The 27,018-nt window shown below is 39.2% G+C and overlaps 1 protein-coding gene and 1 long non-coding RNA gene across 2 annotated transcripts in view; both read left to right on the top strand.

Moving 5' to 3' along the window:
- Window positions 1-27,018, top strand: part of LOC121907099 (ephrin type-A receptor 6-like) — a 191,604-nt gene that overhangs the window by 15,358 nt on the left and 149,228 nt on the right. The window lies entirely within an intron of this gene.
- Window positions 3,314-5,629, top strand: LOC121907100. The gene is made up of 3 exons (XR_006098798.1): window positions 3,314-3,398; window positions 3,823-4,004; window positions 4,439-5,629. It is a non-coding gene; the product is annotated as an uncharacterized LOC121907100 (long non-coding RNA).

The raw sequence follows: 27,018 nt of genomic DNA, 5'->3' as shown, positions 1-27,018 counted from the left end.
CCCTCTCCTCCAAGCCTGTGGAGGGTGGCAAAAAACACACTGGCAAGAAAATGAGAATCGTCCTCTACACACTGGCCCCCAATTGTATGGCGTATATAACAAAATATAATTACTAAAAAATGATGGATGGAGCTGATGATTTACATTAAAAATTCTTCCTACCATATCATTCATATAATGTATCAACATAAAATTGTAAAAATATTTAACTGAAAATGTACTACTGGAGACAGGAGTCTTCAAGCAGCAGACAGGAGTCTTCAAGCAGCAGACAGACCTTTGTGATGGGTCATTCAAGAACACTGGTTTTGGTCTTGGTCTTCAGTGAACGAACTAGGCCTTTTGTTTCTGGAATGGTTTCCATTACTCTTCCTAGCATTTGAGACCCTCGAGATGCAGTTGTGTCATCCACCAACTCTTAGTATGCATGATGACATCATTTACCAATTCTTCAAAAAATGTTTGACTCTGGCTAATCCCAATGATGACTTTCTCAGCCTTTTCCATGTTGTCTACAGTGATGTTCTGACCACTCAATGTGGATTTGAATACTTGCATATTTGAAGGAACTTCTTTGCTTTGGTGACGTGTGTTCACAGCGATTTCATTAAGTTCCGTTTCTTTTTCTTGTAAATATCCTCAGAACATCTCTGAACTTCAAGTACCATGCCACTGCCCTCTTGCGTCTCAGCCAGTCTGAGAAGTGTGACAGCAGCTGGTCTGTTGGGTTTTGTTTGTCTGGGACATTGGTTCCATATGCGACAACTTCTCTTTTGACGTCTTGGTCATCCACCGGGTTGAACTAGAAATCAGTGGGGTTAGCTGGCCATTCATTTTCAGATTTCTTTTCAACTGGGTTTGACTTTGTGTCTACAAACCTCCATTGTGACACATCGGTGTTCTCCTGGGTCACAGCTATGCGATTGGTGACAGAGGTGTGGAACTGTGTGTGTTGATTGGAGGTGTATCTCAGTAACGTCTGACTATTCATCCAAAAGACTGAATCCTCAAATTCCAGTTGTAGCTCTGACTTAAGCATTTTGTCTACTCTTACTGACAATACTGCAGTTGTCAGCTCCATCCTGGGGATTGTGATCTGCTTCAAGGGAGCCAGTGTTACTTGTCCCATCATAAATGAAACCGAAATTTCACTTCTATTGTTCTTCATCCACAGGTAGCTCACAGTGCGATATCCATGCTCACTGGAGTCTGAAAAGTGATGCAAATTGATGCTCATTGGTTCTAAAGGCCTTTGGCTTGATGCAGTGAGGCACACAGAAATCAGTCAGCTGTCGATTTTTGAGATGTTGCTTGTAGAATTATCTCATCCCCTCCATTATTCTGTTTACACAACTCTTAGAGCATAGTAGGGATGTGCAGATAGCTCAGTATTTGTGTCTATATTTGTTGAGGCAGCAAAATTGTTTGTATTTGTATTCGAATAAAAGTGGAGAGAGGCTTAAAAATCCTGTTTTTGTTTTTATTATGCTTTTAATTTTAGAAAATGAAAGTGTTACAATAAATGTTCATGAATAAACTACCTTACGAAGGAGGTCCTCACACCAGGTCTTGGACTGGAGTCTCCCAGATCATAAATGACTGCGCTGACCACTGAGCTAGAACTTTACTCATCACCTCATTGCAGACAGACCTCTACCTATTTACACACCCATAAAACAGAGACAGCACACCATGTAACATGTAGGGAGAAACTTCAAAGGCGATTCTTGCTTTGCACTTTTCATTTATTGCCTATTTTTTACAACCTAACTTTGTGGAAAAGAGAAGGGGAACAACAGGTTACGGAGAGTCCCTTGTAAGCACTTCGTGCATGTCAGTAGTTTAACTTTATCTCTGGGGAACACCCCCAACTCCGGAAGTGATGTCCAAAATAGGAAATGTGTGTCATGTAGCAGGTGGATGTGACTCCTCTCATTGAGACTTGCTGATAGACGTAAAGGCTGAGCAGAGGAGAGAGACTGAGGTAGCAATGTAACCGACCTGCACACAGAATTTGACATGGGTTTTTTTTTTTTTTCCTGAAAACAAATCATTTTTAAAATATTTGTATGAAACAAATATTCAGGAAAAAAAACACTATTTGTGCTTTGCTGAATAATGTATTTGTATCCGGGCACACCCTTAGAGCATAGTCTTCACAGGAAGAGTGAGTGGGACTAAAAATCCAAGTGGATTGTACACTGAGTTCACCACAGACAGCATTCCTCTTCAAGTGAGTGGTCTTTGTTTCACTGTGATGTTAAACATGAATGCATCATTCTCAATACTCCACTGTAGTCCCAGTACCCTCTCCATAGGCAGTTCACCCTTGTCCAGATCCAACATTTTTACTTCTTTGGCTTTGTCTTCCTCAGGAATAGCAGAGAGGACAGTGCTGCTGTTACTCACCCACTTTGTGAGGTGAAATCCTCCCATGTGACAGGCAGTTGACAGGTCTTTAATATGTTGAAGAGTATCCTGTTCTGAGGCCATGGACTTTAGACAATCATTGACATAGAAGCTGTTCTCAATGGTGTCTATTACCTCTGGGTGAAAGTGAGCTTTGTTGTCCTCTGCTGTTCTTTTCAATTCAAAGTTTGCACAACTGGGTGAAGATGCTGCTCCAAATAGGTAAACAAGCATGCAGTGTTCAACTGGACTTTGACATCACCATTAGGCCACCACAGAAATCTTAGAAAGTCTATCTTTTGCTGACACCCTCACTTGGTGGAACAGTGAGTGAATATCTGCCATTACAGCCCCTGTCTGAATCTTAGAAGGACTCCAACCAAGCTGTTTGTCAAATCAGGACCTTGTAGCAGCTCAGAGTTTAGTGACCTTCCTTCATAGGATTCACTGCAATCGAAGACTACTCTTAAGGTTTGCTTCCTGGGGTGATACACTCCATGGTGTGGAATGTACCAAACTCTGCCATTTGTCTTTTCCAGCTGCTCTGAAAGTAGATTTCTTTCAAATTTGTTGGAGGCGTTGTTCTTCAACTGAGCAGTTATGGCATGATAAAGTCATTTCTTCTGAAAGGCAAATCCAGATTATAGTGTCCATCGTTCAGTGTTACACCTCCATTTGTATATTTCATGAATATCCTGTCTTCCATCGACATCTCAGGTTTGTCCTCAGATGCTTTCTTACTGAAGTCTTGGTTTTACTGACTGATCAAGAGCTGTTCTACCTTGGAAGTTGAGATTTTATTGCATTGGACTGTTGAATGGCTGTTGAATGTGTCTGTGCAATCATGATGTCCAAGAGGTCCATTGACAATCCACCCCAGATGTGTTCTCATAGCAAACGGTACATTTTCTTGGCTGTTAATTACCTCCCATGGGACCATGACTTTTGGGGCATTTGTTCCAATCAGCAAATTGTACCTGCATGGCAGGGTAAGTATAATTTTGTATTGTTGGCTTACTAGCTAGCATAGTTCAGAGCTTCATGATATTGTTGTTATGCAAACTTGAATTCTCCTTCTGTTTTACTGTAATTTAAAATTTCACTTACGACTTTCCTTAACATATCAAAAATCATATGTGCCTTGGCCCTGTAACTTAGTCATAACCAGGGCAAAAAACTAACTTTTTCGTGAACTACACACAGTGGCAAGTGGTTTCAGATATTATTTATTTGCAGTCAAAACCTGATTGAGCTTAGGTTCTATACATGCTAAAATGTCTTGTACAATTTACAGACTTAGTCAAAATTTGGCTGAGAGCAAGTGTTAATTTCAAACCCCAAGTCAAGTCATAATATTAAAACATATATATTGGATTAGCCAGTAAGTTTTATTATGTCTTTTTGACCTTTCAGGCTTGGGTCATGCTGCAGTCATTCAACTGCAATATTATTCAAAGATGAGCTCTGTGTGAGGATAGGAAGGCAGAGACAGAGAAAGCAGCAATTACTTCTGGAGTGTGCATGTGGAAAGACATAAGCAGGAAAGAAGTCAAGCCAGCTGCATTGAGGGAAATCAGCTTCCACAAACCAAAGAGGTTAGGCAGGCAGCTTCCAGCAGCTTCAAAGTGCTAGGAAGAACAGTGTCACACCCAGAGGCATGTAATAGCTGACAGAGCCTATATAAGTTTCCTTTTGCCATAGTGCATTTAATTAATTTTGATGATTTTGAAGATTTCCCCTTAGTCTTTTAACACCATAATGTAGACTGAGAAAGACGGCGTTTCTTGGTAATGCAGAAATGAAAATCATAAAGGCCTTTAGACACAGTTTGATTAATGTCAGTATCATATGATGTTTTGTGCATTTGCCTTCGGATTACTGATTCTGGAAACAAGTTTGTCTGTTATCTATTGTGTACGTGCCTTTTTTAAGCTCTGCTTAATGATTTTAGTAAGAATTCAGTCAAGATTCTTAAAATGTGAATATTATGCAGCACAATAATTGTGTCTTGTTGTTGCTCTGTCATCAGAGTTGACAGATGATGACATTCGGGAACTGCAGGTTGTGGTCCCACGTGCTGCAGTGCTGACAAGTCTGGAGAATAGTTAAATGTCCTATCTGTGCTCTGGGGTGAAAATATGGAGGAGATGGCAAGACAAGCCTACATTGCATTTATGACCCAAAGCCATCAAGATTTCAGGGTCACAACCTGTGGCTTAGTGGTGCGGCTTTCCGAGCCACACCTTGGATCATTGCCAGATGGGATAGCAAGATGTACCGGCTGTAGCAAAGGGATGTAAAGATAAAGTGTCCCTACAAGTACCGTGATAGCCTTCAGGGAACTACAGAAGACAAGCAGTTTTGTCTGGACAAGTCACTCATATTGAAGCATTCACACCCATACTACTATCAAATTCAACTCCACATGTTTGTGTGTGATGTTAGCTACTGTGACTTTGTGTTGTGGACGAAGGAGGACTTCACTGTGCAACATATCCTGAGAAATCAAGAGTTTCTGCAGGAGGCTTTGCCAAAAGCACAAGATTTCTTTATCTTGAGTCTGTTGCTTGAACTACTGACAAGAAGATACGACCCTGCCTTGGAGACACAGAAGGCCTGCCAGTACTGTGAAAGGCCAGATTTTGGCAAAATGATCAACTGTGTCAAATGCAACAACCACTTTCATCACAGCTGTGTACAGATCAAAAGGAAGCCAGCAACACGGTTATGTAGAGAAAGTCAGAGAAGAGGCATGAATGCCTTATTGACAATGTTGGAAAATTCATTAGTAACTTTTTCCTTACATTTTATATTGTGTTTCTTGGTATTGACTGCTGTCTGTATGTAGATGCACTTCACTGCAACAAGACATTTAAAGTTTCATTCCATAAACCTATATATGTATCCATTAGAGATATTTTGCTACTTAAAATTATCAAGAAATATTTCTATGACAGATTTCTTCTGGGGGCAGTATACCTTAAAAAAATGTGGGCAAAAGGCTTGAGATGCAGTATCTACAGTATCTCCATAATATGATTTACTTTAATGGCACCTATATATTTTTTGTTCAAAGAGTCACATTTCTCCAATGGTACATATCTAATTTTGGGATGAAACTCTTTGTTAATAACATCACTATAAACAAAAGTGATATTGCACTCTGAATTGTTGTAGTTTGAGATAAAAAAGGATGATTATACACATCAGGGACAGCTAATGTTGGGAGGTTTATTATCACCCATGAAGTCCTAAGTAAGTACATGTTTTAAAAATGTAATTCACTCTATTATAATTCATACATGGATACAATGAAATATTCCTTGCTAAGCAGGAAAATGCTTTACCTCATTTGAATCATTTAGGGGGGAAAATCCAGAAACAATGGTACATGTTTTGACAATTCACAATGCAATGTTGTTTGTTAAATGACTCAATAAATAATTCATAGAATTCACTCATTTGGGAACTTTGACTTTGGGAACAACATTCTTACAGAGGTTTGTGAGGGCACCACACACAGTCACAACATCATCTAGTATGTTAACCTGTGACACTGGAATAACTGTTTGCAAAGTTCTTCCATCGACCAGCGACTCGTTCCACATGGATCCTAACACGAGAAAGTTGTCTAGATGAGTCCACTTCCTGTGCAGAGAGTTGCTTTTTTCCTTTTGTGAAATGAGGGATACGAAGGATGGCACCATAAACTACAAGGTTGTCTCTGATTAGAAATCCCCTATCTGCTAAAATCTCATCCTTAGGCTCAAAAAGTCTTAAGAAACCCAACACTTTAATGATCTGTTTTTCTGAAACCTTTCCACCCCACGCAGGTGACAGAAATGAAATTTCCCCAGCTGGAGTGATGCTGATCAAATATTTCATGGTCTTGTTGTGTTTATAATTTGACCATGTCTGGGCCCTGACCCCTCAGATTGCTGGGTCTAGCTATGAAAATTTCTGTGCAATCTACTATGTGCCAGCATCTTTTAAAATTCTGGTTGAGGATTTCTTAAGTATGGCTCCCTTACTTGGCCATTTAGTGAGGGGCTTGAGGACCATGGCCATAGCTGGTATCCAGCTCTGACAAATATTTGATAGAGTGCTGTTTGATACCTTAAATCTATATGCTAAGTCAGTATTACTTAGGCCCAGACTTAATTTCATCAACACAACCAATAGATGGTCCTCTAGAGTAAGTTTTTAGCTAATTCTTTCTATGCTGCCTGTTATTTTTGTAGGCAGCCATTCAAAGATCACAGAGGTAAGTCCTGTGAGAAAAATCCGCTGTCCAATGTTGCACCTAACAGTGGTGAAGGAAAGCATAGAGTTTTGCTGCTCCTCCTTTAGCTTTTCATTTTCAGCCCGCAGTGTGTCAAACTCCTGCTGCAGGTTGACATATTCATCCTTCAGTTGAGTGTGTCTCAGGTTAAGATGATCATATTCTCTCCTTGGGACTGGGATATCCTCTTCAGCTTTAATATAGAAAAGTGAACAGATAGCATATGCAGCAACCAAGGCAGGCACAAGTTCACAATAAATCAGTTAATTGTAAGACAAAATATATTCATACCAGGACAATGATCCATGTTGCATTCTCATTCTAGAGTTTCAGAAGGAGCAGGTTTATTTGGTGGGGTGTTAACCATGTCATCTCTCCTCCTTCTCCTCGGGTACCTAAAGTAAAAACAAAAGTAATATACAATTACACTTATCAGTATCTCAAAGCCAGTAGCTGTAAACACCAAAGCATATTGAATATCATGGAAATGCAAGAGAGAAAACACATTTAAAAATGACTAACAGGGGGCAGGACTAATTATTCATACCGATCCATCTTTGCTTTGGGTTTCTGGCTTTGTTTTGTGTATACAAACACAGAATCAGGACTATACGAGTCCACTGACACCTCACCTGCAAATAAATCACACTCCTCATTGTTTACTAGCCAAATCTAACACCAGCTAACGCTGGTTATCAAACTTTAGCTGCATTAGATTATTAATCTACATCTTACAGACATTTTTTTATGTAAACAAGGCTTTCCAGTAAAATCAAAGAGTAGATAGATAACTTCAGTTGATATAAAATGGACGCTACAAACATGAGCATTTTTGATTGTTTCCTTAGTCCAGTGATAGTCAACACATTTAATAGCTTGCAGCCATAGATGCCGTCGGTTGCTCTGAAACGGTCATGATCCTGTCAGAATTCAGTATAACTTGAGTCTGCTGTTGGAATATTGATTTTGACAACGTGCACGCAAAACCCAGACATTTTGATGCTGGTAACAGTTTTGATTCAGTGTTTAGAGCTTGCTAACACGTCTGGATGGCAGGGGCAAAACAACAACTCCGATGCCAAGATGCGCACGCATATTTTTGATGATGTTGGCTGTAAAAGGATCTATTCTATTCTTATCTGGAAATTCTCCAGATAAGCTGGTATGTGTGTGTGTGTGTGCGTGTGTGTGTGTGTGTGTGTGTGAGAGAGAGAGAGAGAGAGAGAGAGAGAGAGCGCTCCCTTTCTTTATTCCCAGTATAAAACAAAATGTTATTATCCAAAATTTGTTTTCTTCTTCTACAATAATTAAATTATTTAAATGTGTTAATTATTTTTGTTGTTTGTTTGTTGTAGCTCACTCTTTACCGATGAATTTAAAATGCATTTGAACTTTTTGATCTGTAATAAAAGAAAACAATTGTAAAATTAATAAACAGCAAGCACTCCATTTCTTTATTCCCATTAGTGTAACTAAAACATCATAATTAAAAATTTGTGTTTTACTTTCACTTAAAGTTCTTCCTCTACAATAATTAAATTATTTAAATGTGTTAATTACTTTGTTGTTTGTTTGTTGTAGCCTACAGTTTATTGATGAGTTTTAAATAGTATTTGACCTTTTCGATCTGTAATAAAATAGCCTGAAGCATTTGTAAAATTAGATGTTATTTATTATTATATTTATTTATTATATTTTAAAAAATAGATAAAAATGAACAACTTAAGTTCTTCAAGAAAAGACATCTTTGCAATTGCTGACACTGTTGTGGCAGGTGGTAAAAAAGATGTTGTACATATGTTTTCTGTGCGCAACTTTGAATTGTGTTTTTTTTATGTATCCTTGAACACGTATAGTCGCACATACATGTTAAATAATGACATTTCTGACTTATCCTGAAAATAACATATGGCATACATAGCTAAGACGTGCAGTTGTGAGCAAGCACAGTGCAAATAAAGCCACAGAAAGCACATTAGTATTAGTAGGGTTGATCTTGATCATCACAGCATCACTCCAAGCTAAAATAATTACCCTAGTTTCGCTAAAATGTCTCAAGAGCACAATATCTCACAACAATGTAATAGTATTAAAGATTATAATGAGAAAGTGCTATACCGGTTGAAAAAAAAAAACAAGATAATTGAGTTGTGATCTACAGATAATACATTTCTGAAAAACAGTAACAAGAACATCGAAAGGGAGATATTAGAAATAGTGAGCTAGTAGTTATCACTCTCTGTTTAGGTAGTGTTTAAGTGTTTGAGAGCAGTAGCAGTACTTTTTGCTTAAAGTGTAGTGGGGACACGCCCTGCCCCACAAAGCTTTGCAGTTTCTCCCACATTTGCCCTCCCACACTTCACACTTACTCTATGTGGGGTTTGACTTTAAATGATCCTCTGCAGGAGGATCCCTAAGGTCCCACCCCCCCTCCCTTCCCTGTGTCTCTATCTCTCCCTGCAAGGCCCACAGTGCCCCATATCAGGGTTATGGAGGTGATTACATCATGTAGGTCCTGGTGACAGCCGCCCACAGCGTTGAGGAAGAGGAGAGAGGGGGGCCGCTGCCTCCATGATTAAGCTGTCAGCCCTCTCCCCTCTTCACTCATCCACTATCCTCCAATTTACCATTAATATTTAAGGCATCGAGGTGAGAGGGCCTGAGGGAAGGTGTGAAGATCTGGGGAGGTAAAATAGTTTAAATCCCCTTCACTACCTGGGAGCCAGCAAGAATAAGTCAATCCCAACCATATTAGACACAGCCTGGTATCAGGCTGATACAGCAGCACACCATGTAGCTGCCTCTCAGAGCCACACTAGTTCTGGTTCCAGATATAAACAGCCTTCACTCACTCCTGTCCAGTGCACATCTTAAAATAATTTCATATGCAGTAACTGCTCCAGCATGATTACCTGATGATGAGTTTGCCAGGATAGCTGGTCATATGATATGAAATTGAAGGTGAAGTGGAAATGAGGTGTATATTTATGGATGAGTTTTTATCAAAAGCCAGTAAACAACTCTTGTAACGAGAGGAAAGTGAGTGGTTGTGTAGAGGATGAGGGTTAACCACAAGTACACCGTGGTGGTCTGCCAGAATTACAACACAGGACACTGTGGCTTTCTGCATAATCTCAACAACAGTGATGTTAAAGTGTCCTTGAGCTTGACACTATATCCCCCCTACATTTTTACTCGCTGTCAAATATTTTGGGTGAGAGCATCTGCCATTTAAAAAAATACAATAAAATCTATTGTTGAGAATGGAAAGAAGTCAGTGCCAAAAGATAGAAAAGGAAACCGGAAAGTTGTTCTGCACCTTTCTGCAGCAGTAACTCAAAGTTGTGAGACTTAGTTGTTTTAAGTACACCTACAGCTAGCATCAAGCACAACATAAAAGTTTACAACACTCCTCTTCTTTATAACACTTCCTAGCTAAGTAAATTTGTCATTTTAATCAACACACATAGACTAATGGTCAATATGTGGGTATATGGGTAGTGTAAAAGTTCATTAGCAATGCGGGAGTGTTAATTTCTTGCTGTGGGCACACTTACGTATGTGTTATTATCATAGTTGCCTGGGAATAGTTTTAATCTTAGTGAAAATTACAGGGAGACAAGACTGAGGCGCTTCAATCCAGTAATTAATTGTGCTTGGTCTCACTCATCACTTGAATACATTTCCCTATAGATACACATTCTAGGCATCTCCAGCACACTGGAAAGCAGTAAACATATGTTTACACACAGTAAACACAACCATATGTCTTGGTCATGCCCGACCTTCAATGTAAGGTATTGGTATATAATGGCATTATTTTATATCTTCTCTGGTTGGAAAATAAATAAACCTTTTTTTGAATTGGCCCACAAGGGGAAACAGTGTAAAGAGGACTGTTGTTTTGTTTGTTAATGACTTTACTGAATGTAGGAATATGCTCAGAGTTAGAAAACACATTCATCTATACCATGTCTTTCAAGCACCTTGATGCTGCAAACTTTTCTTCCAGTAGAAATTAATAATTGTTTGAAAATGCCAACAGCAGACTGATACTTAAGTGGAACAGATGTTGAAAAGTTGTTTTCATGAGGCAAGCATGTCTCTATTCTCTGCCTTTCTCTCCGTGTTCTGAGATGCTGAATAGTGATGAAGAACAGGGCAGTGGACGGGTGAATGAGAGAGAGACAGAGTGAAGAAAAGGAAAAGAGGGTTGATTTGCTGTCTGCATGCAGCCACAATAAGCTTCACTCAGAATGGGCAGACACACTGCTGAAATATGCATGAGTCATTTCCCAGTGGTGGGTGGGGGGAAGAAAGCAGAGAATAGAGAGGAGCATCTTATTTATTAAATTACATGAAACAGCTTTAAGGGATTAAGAATGCCAAATGTTGCCTTTTGTTTTCAGTCATTGACATTATGATGGCAACTGAACATAGGCAGGTTGGATGACAAAGAATGATAGTTGTCCATCATAATGGGAGGGAATAATCCTATTTTTATCTATTGTCAGAGATCCCCAAGCAGCCAATAAGTCAGATCTACCGGGGGCGTATAAACACAGCGTTATGTAAGCGGGGAGCCCAACGGTGGCACATTGGTTTACTGCTGCCGGAACACTGCTCAGTCAAATATTAGGCTGTGCAACCTCGATACCTCACAAGTGTTCAGCTCAGAGCGATTAAGGGCTTAACGTTACACAAAATTCACGGTTTGCTATGTACCTCAGTTTTGGAGTCACGGTTCGGTATGATTTCAGTAGAGCAGAAAAAAAGAAAAGTAGAAAATAACATTTTGGTCTTTTATTTTGAAAAACATCCAACAATGGCTCATGGGGTGTAACTGTTACTGAAACAGTTTAGTTAGAGTGCTAATTCCACCCAGGACATTTTGGCAGTCCACCACTTAGGTGTTGCGTGCTCATGGATGTATGCTAGCCTGCTTAGCCAAGGTAGCCTGGTTACCCTGGTTACCCTGTAGTGTTGCTGCCATCAGAATGACAAACGAGAGACCCATAACACTGACCGAGTGACCATTGATTTTTGACGTGGTCAGACAGCGCGTCGTAAGAACTGGTTCTGAGAGAAGAAATGTAGTTAAAACGTAATAAGACATCATTAGATTATTAATACTGAAGCACCAGTGTGTAAGAAGCATGTTTCTGTTTTAGCTGCTGGAGGTAGAGCAAGTTTCAACTACTTTATATACAGTTAGACCTTAAATCAGCATATAACAGCTGTCAGCAGGTGTCCCGACTCCTTGCAAGAAACAAAAAGGTTGTTTTCCTTTTTCACTGCAGCACGACTAAACTGTTTCAGTAATAGTTTCCACTGCTGCGGCAGCAGTTTTGATCTTAATGTGTTGCAAAAAGGTCACTTTAAAGGTCACTTCAAGTACACAGTATGGTTGTCATGAAGCCCCAAAATTCAGGACAGGCATCTACATAGAGATTGTAAATCAGTAATTGTAGATTGATTACTGTGGTGTGTGTAAGATGACACAGTGAGAAGTGATTAATGCCATAAAAATATTGTGTTATTTTTTTCTAATCCACAAACCACATTAACCTGGTAAAGTATCATATTATAACTTATTAATTATTAGTATCCCACTTCAAGTGCATGCCATGTTACCAGTGTTTTTCTTTAATTCTTTTAACATTAGAATTTTAGAGGAAAGTGTACATATTCACTAATGTACCAAATGCATATCAATACGGGGTAGTCGCAGACACAAACACATTGTTATTTGGTATTTGGTATTTGTTGTCAATTAGAAAAATAAAGAAAACCAGCTGCCTTAGCCTTTAATGCTTGGAGTTACAGATCCTGATTGTTGGCTTCAGTTTGCCTCAGTATGAAAGTGTTATTGTCAGCCTTAAAAGACCCTGCCCCTATCCATTCAGTTTTGGGTGCCAAATCGTTTATGTAGCTTTTACTTCCGTCATGCAACCTCCCACAGTGTTATTGTGTGATATTGCACCATGATAATACCCAGCTTTCTTTATCATTCACCCAATACAACAAGGGTAAACCCAGGCAGCCGCTCATTGACATAAAGTCCCCTGAACAAACCGCTCTGTCAGTTACGGGATAAGTTTTCAGGGGATTGCCGTCAGATTTAGGCTTTGAGTTTGGAGGGGGATGGCAAGGAGACACAGAGTTAAAAAGACAGGGTTAAATAAGAAAAGAGAGACAAAGACGAAGATAGAAGGACATGTTGAGGAATGACTGAATATAACTTGTTAAAGCGTAAATGAAAAAGATGACAAACACATCACACATGCATTTAAGTGCTTACATACTCACGAAGGCATTTGCACACCCTATCAAGCCTCTTTACTTTCACCCAATACTAATCCTTAATCTTTTTATTGCAATGTTTAACCACAGTAATTGATTGCAAGTATGCGACCTAAGGCTTATCTCAAAGCACTTCCTCTCTGCCTAATACTATTAGCCTTGAGAGTGAGCCTGAACAACAGAGAAGAGGAAAGAGAGGAAAATCTGTATGTCAATGTCCTTTATAGCTCAGATAAACTTTTCTAAGGCATTCTGCTGAGTGATGGCCGGCAGCGCTGCTAGAAAGAAAAAAAAAAAGAATAATCCAGAATCACTCCATTTCTCCCCATGGAGAAAAAAAAGGTATGATGATTTAGCACACTAGTGTTCGTCTCGGGGACCTCTGCCATAACCGGGCTTAAGCAGTGCCGGGGGATTCCTTAATTGGCTTGTTTCTTGTCAGGGACACACCGAGGCCGATATCTAATGCGCTCCCACTCGGCATCTCGCTGACAGCAGAACATATCCTGACAGCTTTTTGGGCTAACCCTCACCGTGTGAGGAATATAGCGAAGCTGAGTTAGAGAAAAAGAGAGAGAGTGAGTAGGAGGTACTGGATGGGTGCAAATGGAAAGAGGAAGAGAAAAGGGAGGGAGGGAGGAGTGAGGAGGTTATTAGTGCCTAGCAGAACGCAGTTGCTGAATACGTGAATACGGGAAGTAATGGCTGCCAAGGAGAGAAAATGTAATAGTGGTTGCTGTAAGAGTGGTAGAGTTTAGACAGACATACTTCTTTTAGAGAGTGAAAAGCTGTGGAATCATTGTAGAACACTGTGTTTTAAATACAAATGGTTCAATGATTCAGTTTAAATAAAGGATAATTCTAGCTAACAATATATTGAAAAAAATATAAAACAGTGGTACAGTAGAACACATCTGTATTAATACAATATATACATGCCATGTGTAGATTGAGAGTTATTGGTCAATGCAATCATTACTTTAGAGAGACTCAAGATCATTTTCTAATGTACCTGCACTGTAAGAATCGGAACAAAATCTACAGTCCTCGTTCTGTGCTAAAGTGCATTCTGATTCAGCAGAAGCTAATATTAGGCTTCATCAGTGTGAGTTAGCTGAATCAAATGGGTATCATTGTCCTGGCAATCATGTGTAGGTTTATTACTAGTGCTTTATTCAAGCAACAAACCATGCAAGTGCCAGGAAGTATCCCTCCGCTGTAGCTCAATGCTTTCCGGGAAACACAAAGAGGGAATTTTTGTCTGAAAAGAGTGTAGCTTTGGTGTCATGTTAGCTTCAGCTGAACTTTAGAATACATTTCAGTCAATATAATGAGTATGAACCAATCCTTTAAACATGATTAGGTAATGACAATGACTGACAGGCTCTGATAAATGGTTCCATCTTGGATCTGGTTTTAGGTTGTTGTTTCTCTCTTGGGTCTTTTTATTAGAGAGAGAAATGTACGAAACATACAAGTGACAAATTTCTCATTTTTGCTGGCGCTGACTGTCAAATGGTGCTGATGGCAGATTATTTCAGGTCTAACTAATTAACATAATTGCTAGCTGTCACCCAAATGCCAAAATGTAACTTGCCTTATTTAGTTTATATGCTCTTTGCCAGACCTGTCACCTAGAAATTACGTTTATATACTACTAAATTGCAACAGCAAGTATATTTTGAAGGAAATGTAATGCTGCCCAAATTACACATTCTTTCAACAAAATGAGAAAATGTTGTTAATTAATGTATTTGCAAGTTGCAAAAGTGTCAATACCAGACCTATAAGTAAAACATTCACTTTACTCAAGGTATTTTATTCTTTTTCTGCCAAAATATTCAATCTTGCAGTACTATATCCCTTTGTAGTTACTACAGCATTATTAAATTTTTTCTATGGTCATGTTTAGGCACCAGCAGCATTTAGTTAAGGTCAAGGAAAGATCACATCTTTGTTTAAAACAGAAAAACGTCTTCAGTCACATGAAGCACAGCATGTTTACTGACAACTAACTGAAACCATGATCTTTCAGTAACCTTAAGCAAATTGCTTTTCTTACCTAAACCTAACCACACGCACCACATGTGTGAACCTTGGTCCACTCTGACCTCCTCCCTACACCTTCAGTGTATATAAATGTATCGCTTTATTCATTCAAAAATATAACCTGGGCACCAGTTGCATTTGCCAACACAGTGTATTTGGGAAAACAATTTAGTAGTATACATCATTTATAAGAGACAGGGTTGTCTCTGCAAGCTGGTGTTAGCTCAAGATCATTTTTTTTTTTTTGAGTCTTTTTTAGTGAAATGATCAGCTGATCAATTTAAATGTTTGGAATCTCCCGGTTAGACAGAAAAAACTTTCCTCCTTTATTAGATTAATTTGAAAGTAGCCTTCCAGTGTCAAACTCCAGTATTTGGAGCAAGTAGCTTGTGAATAATAGGTTGTGCATAAAAAGTAGGCTACACCTGTTATTTGAGTGTGTCAGATACATATTTAATCAATGTTTCAGATGCAAGGATGTTAACCTCATTTTCAAATCGTAGCAACAGGTTGTGAACATTAATTATGTTATTAGCTGATTATAGAATAAATATCTGTCTTTGTCTTTTACTGAGACTATAAGATCAAGAAGTGATACAAAACCCTCCATCTCTCTCTTTTTAATTGTCTTTGCCTGTCTGCGTTTCCATCTCCTTCTATTCCTCTTCCTGTCTCATTCCTTCCTCCCTGAATTTCCTGATTTCATCCACCTGCCCTCCCTTTTCCACCCATTTCACTTCCCCTACTCCTCCCCCTCACTTCATCTTACCTTCGCTGCATATTGATGTCACTGCCCTGGAAGGGAAAAACTAGGTGTGTGTGTTTAGTTTAAAATGAGTCGACAAATGCTAGCAGAAACTAAATGCACTTCCTTAAATGCATATCCAAAAAGAGACAGAGGGAGAGAAAGAAAGAGAGAGAGAGAGACTCACGAGAGTGAGGTTAAAGCCGGGAAATCATTCATTTTTAATAGGTAGTTAGACAAGCAGTTCCACAGTTCCACATGCACTTATACTAGTATTCAAGCAGTCAAACATGAACTGGCACAGACAGGCAAATAATCAGAAGTTATATATTCAAACACTAGAACAGCCATTGTGACAGATAGTTATAGTTCATATAAATTCCGACAGAAGAAATAGTTGTGTTTGCAGTGGGTCTCTTAAAGATTCTCTGTAGCTACATTATGATGCTTTAAAGGAGACATAACGTGCTTTTTGTGATTTTATGTTATTTTTATACAGTTGTAATGTTGGGTGTCTATGTTAAACACAGTCAAAGTTATAAAACTTGAGGTGAACATATGTAAAAATGCTCCCTGCAGGTCAAAAGCCCAGACTTCAGCCTGCTCTGCACACTTCCTCCTTGTGACGACGTCAGCTTGTCAGCACATGCCCACAAACAGCTGTCCGTTTCGTTGCCTCTGTTGCTAAGGTTGTTCACGTTGTCCACTCACATATTGCACATCAGATTCAGGTTCAAACGTGTACAGATATATTTGAGAAGTTTCCATTTTGAGTAAAGAATGAGAAAAATAAGTGAAATCCTCCAACTATAGTTTGTTAACGTAGCCTCCCGAGCCAAGAGGCAACTTCTGGAAGCTGGCCTTAAAGAGACAGGAGTTAAAACGGCCTGTTTCAGACAGAGGCTGAACGAGGGGCTGCATTAAGTTTTGCCTTTTGAACTGTAATGCAAAGATGTACCAGTATAGCCTCAAAATATAAATGTAGACCTGGAAATGTGTATGACATGTTCCATTTAATATAGTGAGGCAGATCCTTCAGGTGTTCTGTTGATTCTCATTTTTATATGTATTAGTTGATATGCCTGCTTTGCAATGCAAAGCCACACTTATATTATCCTCCATACTTAGATAAGCTATTATTCATCTTCATCTTCAGGACCACATCCCATCCTATTGAGAAACATGCCAAACAGCAGGCACACTCAAAATTTCTCAGAAATTTTCTATTACTACTTCAGCGTTATTGTCTTTTTGTTGAGGTGTAGTGTAGTAGTGGTCCCTTACCAGATAAACACATAAATGGTTTGGTAAACTATGGGTTCTTATAATCATTACATATGTTTTATGTAAAAGTAGGGAACATGTTTTATTAAAACATTAAGTAAAAGCTAGTTAATCATTCTGGGTAGTGCAGCCAGTCAGGTAGGACGGTTCTTCTCATCTGGCTATTGACTTCTTGGTAAGTACACTGTAATGGGGGGATGGCCTACTGACACACACACACACACACACACACTCATAGCACCACATACACTGAGATGTGCACATTGACAGTTCTCACTGTCTCTGTCTTTCTCTTTCTCTCTCACACACACATGGTGCACAAACACTAGCAAAATTTAAACTCATGCACAGACAGAAAAGGCATGCACTTGCAGGTACACATAGAGATTTTTTCTCACACATCACCAGCTCCTTTCACACACTGTGTGTGTGTGTGTGTGTGTGTGTGTGTGTGTGTGTCTCTCTCTCCCTGTGTGTGGGATGCTACAGATGTGCACAAACATACACGATTGCACACATTCTCATGTGCGCACACCCACACATACACATACCAAAAGAACAGTGAGGTGGCCCAGTTAGAGGAAACTAGCCCAAGGTCATGGTGCTTTATCTCTAGTAGGCTGTTTACCCGTCTGTTTCACTTGACTTGCATCAGAAAAATACATAACAGTGACACTGACGCATACACTATATTACATTACCTGAACCTGAAGTCTGCGCTTTTCTAGCAATTAATTCACCCAAGCCCCCAAAACACATTATGTCTCGACCAAAGCAGACAAACAAACAGCTTACCAACATGACAGAGTTTTACAGTACTGCTTATAATGGTTTTCAGAGACTAAAAAACTTAATTGCCACTGTTAAATGCTAAAGGCTTTTGTGGTACATGTATTGTTTTAACAGAGAACAGTGCCAGTACTAGTCTAGGGACAGCACTTAATAAAGAGTGAGTGGTAGGTGGGAAGGTTGGCAAATAGGGTACACCACAAATAGGTCTAAGAAATCAATCTCCTATTCATCATCATTGTAGCAGCTCTGGCAAGTATTTCTTTCCCATGTCCTGGATAACATTTGCAAGTGTCCTTCTGCTAGACTGACAGAGAAATGTACACAAATATCAATTCAACTTCCTAAGATGCTAACAGATTCAAATTCTATATTTGAAAATGATCCTCCTTCAGGACAAGAGCCTGACATTCTATCAACAGCTGAGCATCTTTCTTTGTCTCTCAGATTATGTGTGGTTGATTGAAACAGGGTTTTTCTTTGGAGCTGTCTATATAGTCTTGTAATAGCTTTGTGCCAAGCAGAGCAATCGCTGTGCTCCATCAAGCTCTGACACATCCATTTGTCACACTCTCTGTGGTCAGATAGAAAACCAAGAGCAGATGCACAAACACACACATTAGGATGTAACTCCAGGAAATATGTCCCAGTCTGCAGTACATATTGTTTTATTGTATTTTGATGTCAAAACAGAACAAAATGCGTCTTCACCTGTTGTGTTGTTTGGACATGGACATGACAGTGTACTGCTGAAAAACTATTGAAGAAAATCCAATCTGACACTTTCAAATGGAAGAGAAAATGTCCCAAACAAAGATTTATCAAGGCTAACTTGACATTTTATACTGTGTCTGATCAGAGTGTCAATACAGTGACAAGCTAAAAAGGAAGATGCATCATCAGTAGCAGATCTAATCCCTTCCCAAATATCACTTCATTGCTTCCTTTTGCATTAATCAACCATTTTAATTTTTTTGCATTATAAGGAATTTTTGGAAAATTAATACAAATAAAATAAAAATTACAACACAGTTAAATTTAAACAGGACATGTTAGTATTTACAACCAAGATTACCCTATGTGCTCTTTTTTTATTGTAGTATTGCACTCTAACCAGCAGGATGGCAGTCAGGATCATTATTGCACCCACTCTTTACTTTAAGAAGGACTCTCATTAATACAGAATGTAGTAGCTGGAAAATGTGTTACTTGGGCCCTGTTCCAGTGCCCAGCACTGAGCACTGAACCCTCATAGACGTTAATTGATGTCACTTGTGTGATCAGTGCAAGTGCCTACAGGAGAGTGTGAGGGCACCAATGCTGTATGAGGAATGCAACAGCGTTAACCAGTAAAGTGAGGATCATATTCAATATACTGTGTTTGGTTCCTTTTTTCTTTTAAAGGAAAATAGTAGTGTTAGACTAAATGAACCTATTTGGAAATCATCATCATATCATTATAAGACAAATAATATATTAAAAGATAGATCACATATTGATGGTTAAGGTGTGTTTATGATGAGAAATTTCTTCTTGCCAACTCCTTTCCACATTTTTGTTTTCTTCTGTGCTTCTGGAATTCCACTGTCGTCCCCTTTTTAACCTCAAAATGCAATGAATTCTGGGTTTTCCCTTGAGCAAAGTCTGCTGAATCGAAGATTTATGGAAAATGTGCATGAAGTGCTCAAAAGTGCTCATTGTTTTTGAGTCAGTAGGGGTTGACATTGGAACATTGGATTTGGGCCATATTTTACAGCGATTTTCACAAATAAAAATCTATTACTGTTTATTGTTATTGATTTTATTTATTTATTTATTTTTGTCAACCACCGGTTTACTAGTGTTTGATAACAGGATAAGATCAAATCCCATACAGTGTAAATTTTGACTCACAAGCTGTGCGTGACACCTCTCTCCCCCTGCACTCCTCTACCACCCACCATCTTCCCCGCCAATCAGTTCCCTCTGTCGTGGCACATTGTTGCATCTCAGCAGGAGTTCATAAAATAAAGATGACCACCATCCATCTCTGTTACACATAGATTACACCTTTTACAGCTGCTTCTGCACCATCAGTACACCGTTGCAGCTGGTGAAGGTCATGTATCCTGTCATGCTGAAAATTGAAGTGATTTCCATACATATTCAAAAAGTCAAATGGTTTGCAATGGGTTCAAATTATTTGCATCCATATTCATAGTGTGTGTCTGCACCAGGCTTGTGAATAGAGGGGGACAGAGAGAGACATGTCAGTTTACAGGGTCTCAGCTTGAAATGATAGTAGAGCCTATGTCTTTTGGTAGTTGAGTAGAGATTATATGTTGCTTATATAACAAAACTGCCAATAGCGCAAACAGAAATCTTCTATTCGAACATATTCAATCTGAATATTAGTCACCACTTGCTTCCTAACTCTGTAAATCCCAATTCAGTCCTGTGGATGGATAGGAGTTCTGCTGTATGGTGTAGCAAAATGCTTTGGTAAAAGACTGATCACAGCACAAGAGGAGAAAAACTTTCTCCCTCCCCCTCCTCCTTTTCACCCACGCTATCAATTTAGTAAACCTTAAACAATTGCAAAATCCCTGCATCTAATATCATTTGTCTCCAAGACTTCAAAAACCCTCTTATGGACCACCAGTCTGAGGAGAAAGTGAAGCAAAGACAGATCACTGGTAAATATAAAATTGGTATTTGGCTTGTGTAATAAATTATTAGGTGGAAGTCACTAAGCTGTCATCTTAGAGGGAACATTTTTACTGAATGCTCCTCTAATGTGGAGATTTGGACAGGAAATTATTTTAAGATGTGACTACGATGATTATATACAGTAAATGTCAGTTTCAAAATTCCACATACAGCTCTATACATTCAACAACATCGATATGATTATTTACCCTAAAAGCTTGACACAAATACTTGTTCTGTGTAGTAAATGTTGTACTATAATAGTTTTGAAGTGGAAAACATGCAAATATTCCCAAAGTTACCATTCTGTGTGTGTGTGTGTTCCTCATTTAAATTCTTTTCCTTTGTCAATGAAATGGTCTGAGAGAAGAGAGACAGGGTCACTTGGCAAAGACTATCCCCTGAAGCTCCGCATTTTATAACCTCCGTCTGTCTCTTTTACAAGCAGAGAAGCACAAATAGGAGAGAGAAATATTTAGTTTTCTTCTCAGCTCTTGGGTCTAACTTCAAACTAGGATCCTACATGAGAAGGTGGGTTGGGGCATTTGGGGTCAGAGGATGGTGCCTATTAGAGGGATATGATTTCACTGGAGATGAATGATTTGTCTGGCAAGCTCTCTAAAATGCACTTAACAATTTATACAAATTTCGAGGATACTGAAAGCTGTGCCTCACCACACGCTTTCTCTGTCTTTCTCTATGCTGCTCTCTCTGTCCTAATTGATTGAACAGCCCAGACAATCCCATATTGTCTGCACTCATTTCCAGTCAGGCTTGTTTAAGCGCTACACACTGGAGTCAGATGGCTTTGCTGAGGGAAGACGTCTCCTAATTTTACCAGAAAGACAGGCAGACAGACAGACAGAGATGAGTAGGAGACAACAACACCCTAACTTCAAACCCAGAAGACGAACCTAAAACAATGTTGTGCACCCTGGAAGTAGCTCTGGGATGTGAAGAGTACTAATGGATGTTTGGGCTAAGTATCTTTAATGCAAACACTGTTTTATAATTCAGCATTTCAATTCAAGTTTTACTTAAAAGTCTCTTACCGAAAAACAATGTGTGTATATTTAGTCCTTACAAATATGCTGAATGCATTTCCTACCTTTTAAAACTAATTATGTTCCATTATTGTTGCATCCTTTTCAATAGGAGGGAAACTTATGAGCAGCACTTTTTTAACCGCTCAGAACTTAGTCATGATGCAGTGCTATTTCTGTCACTTCTCAGTAAGAAGGTGGTCAGGCTGGTGGTCAGTTGGCACCTTTCTGTATGGAGTTTGCATGTTATCCTCATGTCTGCACATGGTTTCCTTCAGGTATGCAGCTTTCCTCCCCCAGTTCAAAAACAGGGTTATCTGTATTGGAGACTCTAATTCACCTGTAGGGAAGAGTGTGAATGGTTGTCTGTCTATATGTGTCTGCCCTGCGTTAGGCTGTCTGCCTCTCGTCCGGTGTCCGACAGGATAGATAATGAATGGATTGGATGGTCGTTGGCTAACAGACGAAACTAACACATAGCTTTTTGGTAATGGTTTAACTGGTGAGTGCCCCTTTTCTGAGCTGCAGATTAGGTCACACCATACTGCACCTCTTTCTGACACTGGTTTGAGCAGGTAGTCTTGCATAGGTACTGCATTGGGTGTTGACAACACTTTGCACACACATCGATCCACTCCAACATCCTCCCCAAGACTTTCTGCGGTGGTATAAAAATGTCACACTATGTGTTTTGCTTCTGAATGTAAATTCTGGGTTGTTTAAAGCTGTTTGCCGAAGCGACCAGTTTTTCTGAAGAGGACAGTCATTATTTCCATGAGTGCAAAAGGTCACTTGTCAGGAAAATGTACAAGATTGATCTTTTTAAGCCTGTCTACCATCGCTGTATGTAAATCTGTCTGTCTATCTATCTGTCAGAGAGGCAAGACAAATGAATATCAGAGGACTTCTTAGTCTTCTTAAAATATTCATATTATATTTTGGAACTTTCTTTTGACAAATTATGGCTTTGCCAGCTCAGGATTCTCTGTTTTGTTTTTCTCACTATTTTGAATTGTTACTTTTGCCTTAAATTCAATTCCATGTGTCATTGGCTATTTGTAGAAATCATTGTGCTTCAGCTATGTGCAACCAACCTAGACCTACAGCAGTCCTTATTCTTACCATAACCTTCAATTTTTATTCTAAAGCACTCTTTCAGCACTCCTCTGCTGAGTATTTCCTCATCTTATCCTTTCTTATGAGAGAATATTTTTTTTCCCTCAAGCATACATTCGCACTGCAGAACACACACACACACACACACACACACACACACACACACACACACACACACACACACACACACAGACAGACATCATCCATGGTGTTATACCCTCCACCCCTCCCCTTTTTAACTCTTGTCCACCCTGTCTTACTGTTACGTGGCTCCCTCACTGTTCATCTTCCCTCTTCCCCATCTTCTTGATATTTCTCTCTCTTGTCTTCATTTTCATTATCTCTCTCTCTCTCTCTCTCTCCCTATCTCTCTCTCTCTAACTATCTCTCTCTCATACCCTCTCTCTGTCTCTCTGACAGCCTCTTCTTAACAGAGAGCAACAGACTGTGAAAACAGGGGAGAGGCAATGTGCTGTGGATGTGTTTGCGTGTGTTTCATCCTGCATATCTGCAGAGGGAGGACAGTATAATTAACTAAATGAAACATTAGAATTGAAGTGATATTTATTATGTTACTCAAGATAACAGCATTCTTTTATTATTTCTGTTTAATCATTGCTTGTCATCTTATAGTACTGCTGCCTTCAGGTGCACTCTGAGATTTCAATTCAAGAGATTTTAGTTTGAAATGTTTACCATATGGGCCCTGCAACAAAATTTGTTTTGGTTGGTGATGTGTTGTTTTATTTTTCAAAAAATTAAGCAAGTCTATCGAGGTGCTGCATTGACTAACTGAACAGGAAATGGCATATGTTTGTATTGATTGAATGCTAAATTCATTACCCAAAGATAGCAAAGATAGAAAAAAAGAAACAGAACAATGATAAAATGAGCAACATAACCTTCACTGTAAATTGTTTTTATGGTATCCATTCTCTTTGCCATAAGGTTCACATTTTATTGACTTTGTTGGTTCCTTCATATGTCATCAACAGTACTTGACGGTAGCATAATATTACTGTACCTCAATCAATACAATATTGTTTCAGCAATAAGGTTTCTTGTGTGTCAGACCAATAAAGCATATAGTTGAACTGTGACTGAGAGAAAGACATAAGAGAGAATGAGATAGTGGTGACCTTTTCTATTGCATGAAATGTCAGAGTTGTCTTTATCATTGGCTCTAGTGTTTGGCTAAAGTTGAAACCAGTTAGGACCCTGCTTCTGACTCTTCAGTTTGGAGTGTTGATCAGATACCCAGGAAGAGACTAGTTTTCCAAAGGTCTCCTGAGTGGATTAGATGTTCTCCAGATTATAAAGTCTCAGAGAAACCTCTTATGTACTAAAGACCCAAAAAATTAAGCACTGTAAAATTCCCAATAGGTCCCAAGAACCCCTCTTGAGAGACACATAGAACCTGTTTTGTTTAGAATATAACACAAGGATAGCTTGACATTGAGTTAATGTTCTGTGCAGACTCTATTTGTGTGTGTCTGTATAGCATGCTTTCCTCTACTTGGGTGACCTGGTCTTATCTAAGCTGTCGATGGTTGCACCCTGCTACCTCACCCACTGGCAAAGTCTGTGTGTGTGCGTGTGTGTGTGTGTGTGTTCGCTGTACCACTGTGTCAGCCGTCACTGTGATCTCACATCAGTCAGAGGCTGCTGAGCACACACATTGACATTCCAGACTGCCTGCCTGCCTGCCTCTCTGGCAAAAATAGATATGTAAAACGACAAGCTCTTCCCCCCTGTTTTCCCACGCATAGTTTGTCTGAGCTGGTGGGGAAAAAAAAGAAAGGTCTCTGGTCTGTATCAGCTCAGATGAGAAGTCAAGTCAGTGTGTGTGAAGAGGACTGACACATCACCGTTTAGGCAAATGACATAAAGGGGAAGAAGGTGAAAGGAGACAAGGTTCATGCCCTTAACCAGTGTTGATCTTGCAGATAGATAGGGTTTTACCGGCGTGCGTTTTTTTGAAGTCTGAAGCTGCTGACATGTGATATTTTTGCCAGTAATAAAGATAACATGTGTTTACTATAACTTGAGATCTTAGGAATTAAATGTTTTTTGTTACCCCAAGGGTAGAATTTAGTCTAAGACAACATTTAATTCCAAATAGGCGTTGTAATTGGAAGACATACATTTTTCTAATTGCATGATAGCACTATTACCTGACTGCTTGAACACATTAATTCTGTTTGCCACAATTAATTAGCTCACTTTTGCACAAGACACATTTTCTGTTGCTAAAAAGGGACAACAATGTTGTATGTGTGATTTTTGATTAGTTGAGTATAACAGTAGTGTCTCTGAACCATATTAACATGATAAGAAACAAATTAAAATAAATTAAATCAGGAAACACAACACAAGTTAGCATGAATGTAGACGGACTTTGGCATTGCCCCATCGATTAGATTGACCTATAGATATAGATCCCTATGAACAGCAGCCAACTGGAGATCCCTGGGAGCTGTAGAGGGGACCTTGAGTGAAGAGTGAAGCTGTGACAGCAGAGAGACGAGGATCACTGGATGAGAGGAATGCCCATGAATACTCAGTGAATCAATGGATAATAGTTAAGATAATAGCTGATGGATAGAATAGTGTGATGGCCAAATAGATGGACAGTCGTCCTCCTGCTTGAACTTGCACTAAAAGCTTCATTATTTAAAATAAAGATCCTCCACCCTATCAGAGGTGTGACACAAATGAAAGACCAATATCAGTCCCACTCAGATTGGTCTATGTTAAGTAGGCACTAAATACTGAATTGATCATGTCATGCATGCTTTACTGCACAAATTATTTGAAACAACTGGGTCACAAGAGTTCAGGTTCAGCTATAGCCCCAAAGGTGGATTCAGAGTCATGCTCAATGACACTAGCAGGGTGGATGTTTCTGACGCAGTGTGTGAATCGGGGCTGCCTTTTATCACAGGACGATTCGTCAAAATATAAATTTGCTTCTTTGCATCCAATTAAAGGCTAGAGGTAAAGCTTTGCATATTAATGCAAGCTGTGATTGATATGATATAACTGCTAGAAGAGCGATCTGTGGCTGCCACAGATGCATGATAGATTGGGATCCTCTCCAGAGGCCATGACTGTAATGGACATTATACCATACTAAATGACATAAATGCATTACTGCAACAGCCAGTGCTAAATTAAATATAATATACAACATAGACATGAGGCGATGACAGGGCCAAACATGTTGTCTAAGCATGCTGTTTGGCAGTCTCTTAGGCTTATTTCCATAAAAGGTGTCACTATAATTTTATTATTTTTTCATTATAATGATGGCATTTATCAGCCATTCCACTGTCTTTTTAAGGAAAACAAATCTGTGAATTCACAAGGGCCAATTAATTTTGCATAGATCAGTTCTGTTATGTAGGAATCAATAAAACTTGATTGATGGCCCTGATCATTGCACTGGGCTGTTGGAGTAGTTATCACATAGCAGGCTCTGTCTCTCTGGTCTCAAGCAGAAGGCTGGAGGCTGAGCACACTAAAAGACTGGCAGCTCTAATACATTTAGAACTGTGACACTGTTATCTCTTCTTTATTCTGTTACCCCAATGCCTCAACATAACATCTTCTTGTTTATCTCAAATAGGTGTATACAATTCCAGTGTCACAGAGGGCAAAAAATGTAATAACCTAAGCCGTATACTTTAAGCAGTGAGCTGTTTTGTTTGCCTTGGTCTGTCTTCTCTCATATCTAAGCATTGTGATAGTTTGCTCTGTGTGCTGCAGTTTCTTTCTGTTTGCTTCATGAAAGAGTACTTGTCCAAACAAGATGGTGAAAGTGGAGCTGCAAAATCAGTTTTAAAAATGGTATAGAAAGCTGGGGTTGGTATATGTTTAGTCAATACATTGGCTAATATTCTACATTTAATGAAAATCAGTGAGTAGCCAGTCTGTGCTGCACACACCTCTAAAAGTGTGTGGGGGTTCCCACAGTTGGTGGATACGGCTAAATTAATATAATGTCAATGTCGGACTAAAGAAATCATTTCAGGTTTAGTGGGAGGATTTTACTCAACTGTCAATGAAAGCTGTAATCAAATGTGCCTGACGGGGACTGCGCACACTTAACTGAATTTTATTAGTCTTGCTCTCACTAGTAGCCATTCATTTTCAGGCTTTTACACCATGACCAGAATACAATTCTGGAGGAAACATTTAATCTGTGTCATTCAGGCGTATTTAGTTGGATGTGAAAATGGTCAACATACAGAGACACTGAATATCGGCTCCAAATGCCAGTTCAACATCAGCAGTCTTCAAGAAGTCAT

The sequence above is a fragment of the Thunnus maccoyii genome, chromosome 11, assembly GCF_910596095.1.
Source record: "Thunnus maccoyii chromosome 11, fThuMac1.1, whole genome shotgun sequence".
Classification (NCBI taxonomy): Eukaryota; Metazoa; Chordata; class Actinopteri; order Scombriformes; family Scombridae; genus Thunnus; species Thunnus maccoyii.
Note: the sequence above shows the minus strand (reverse complement) of the source record. Positions and strands in the feature narration are given on the sequence as shown.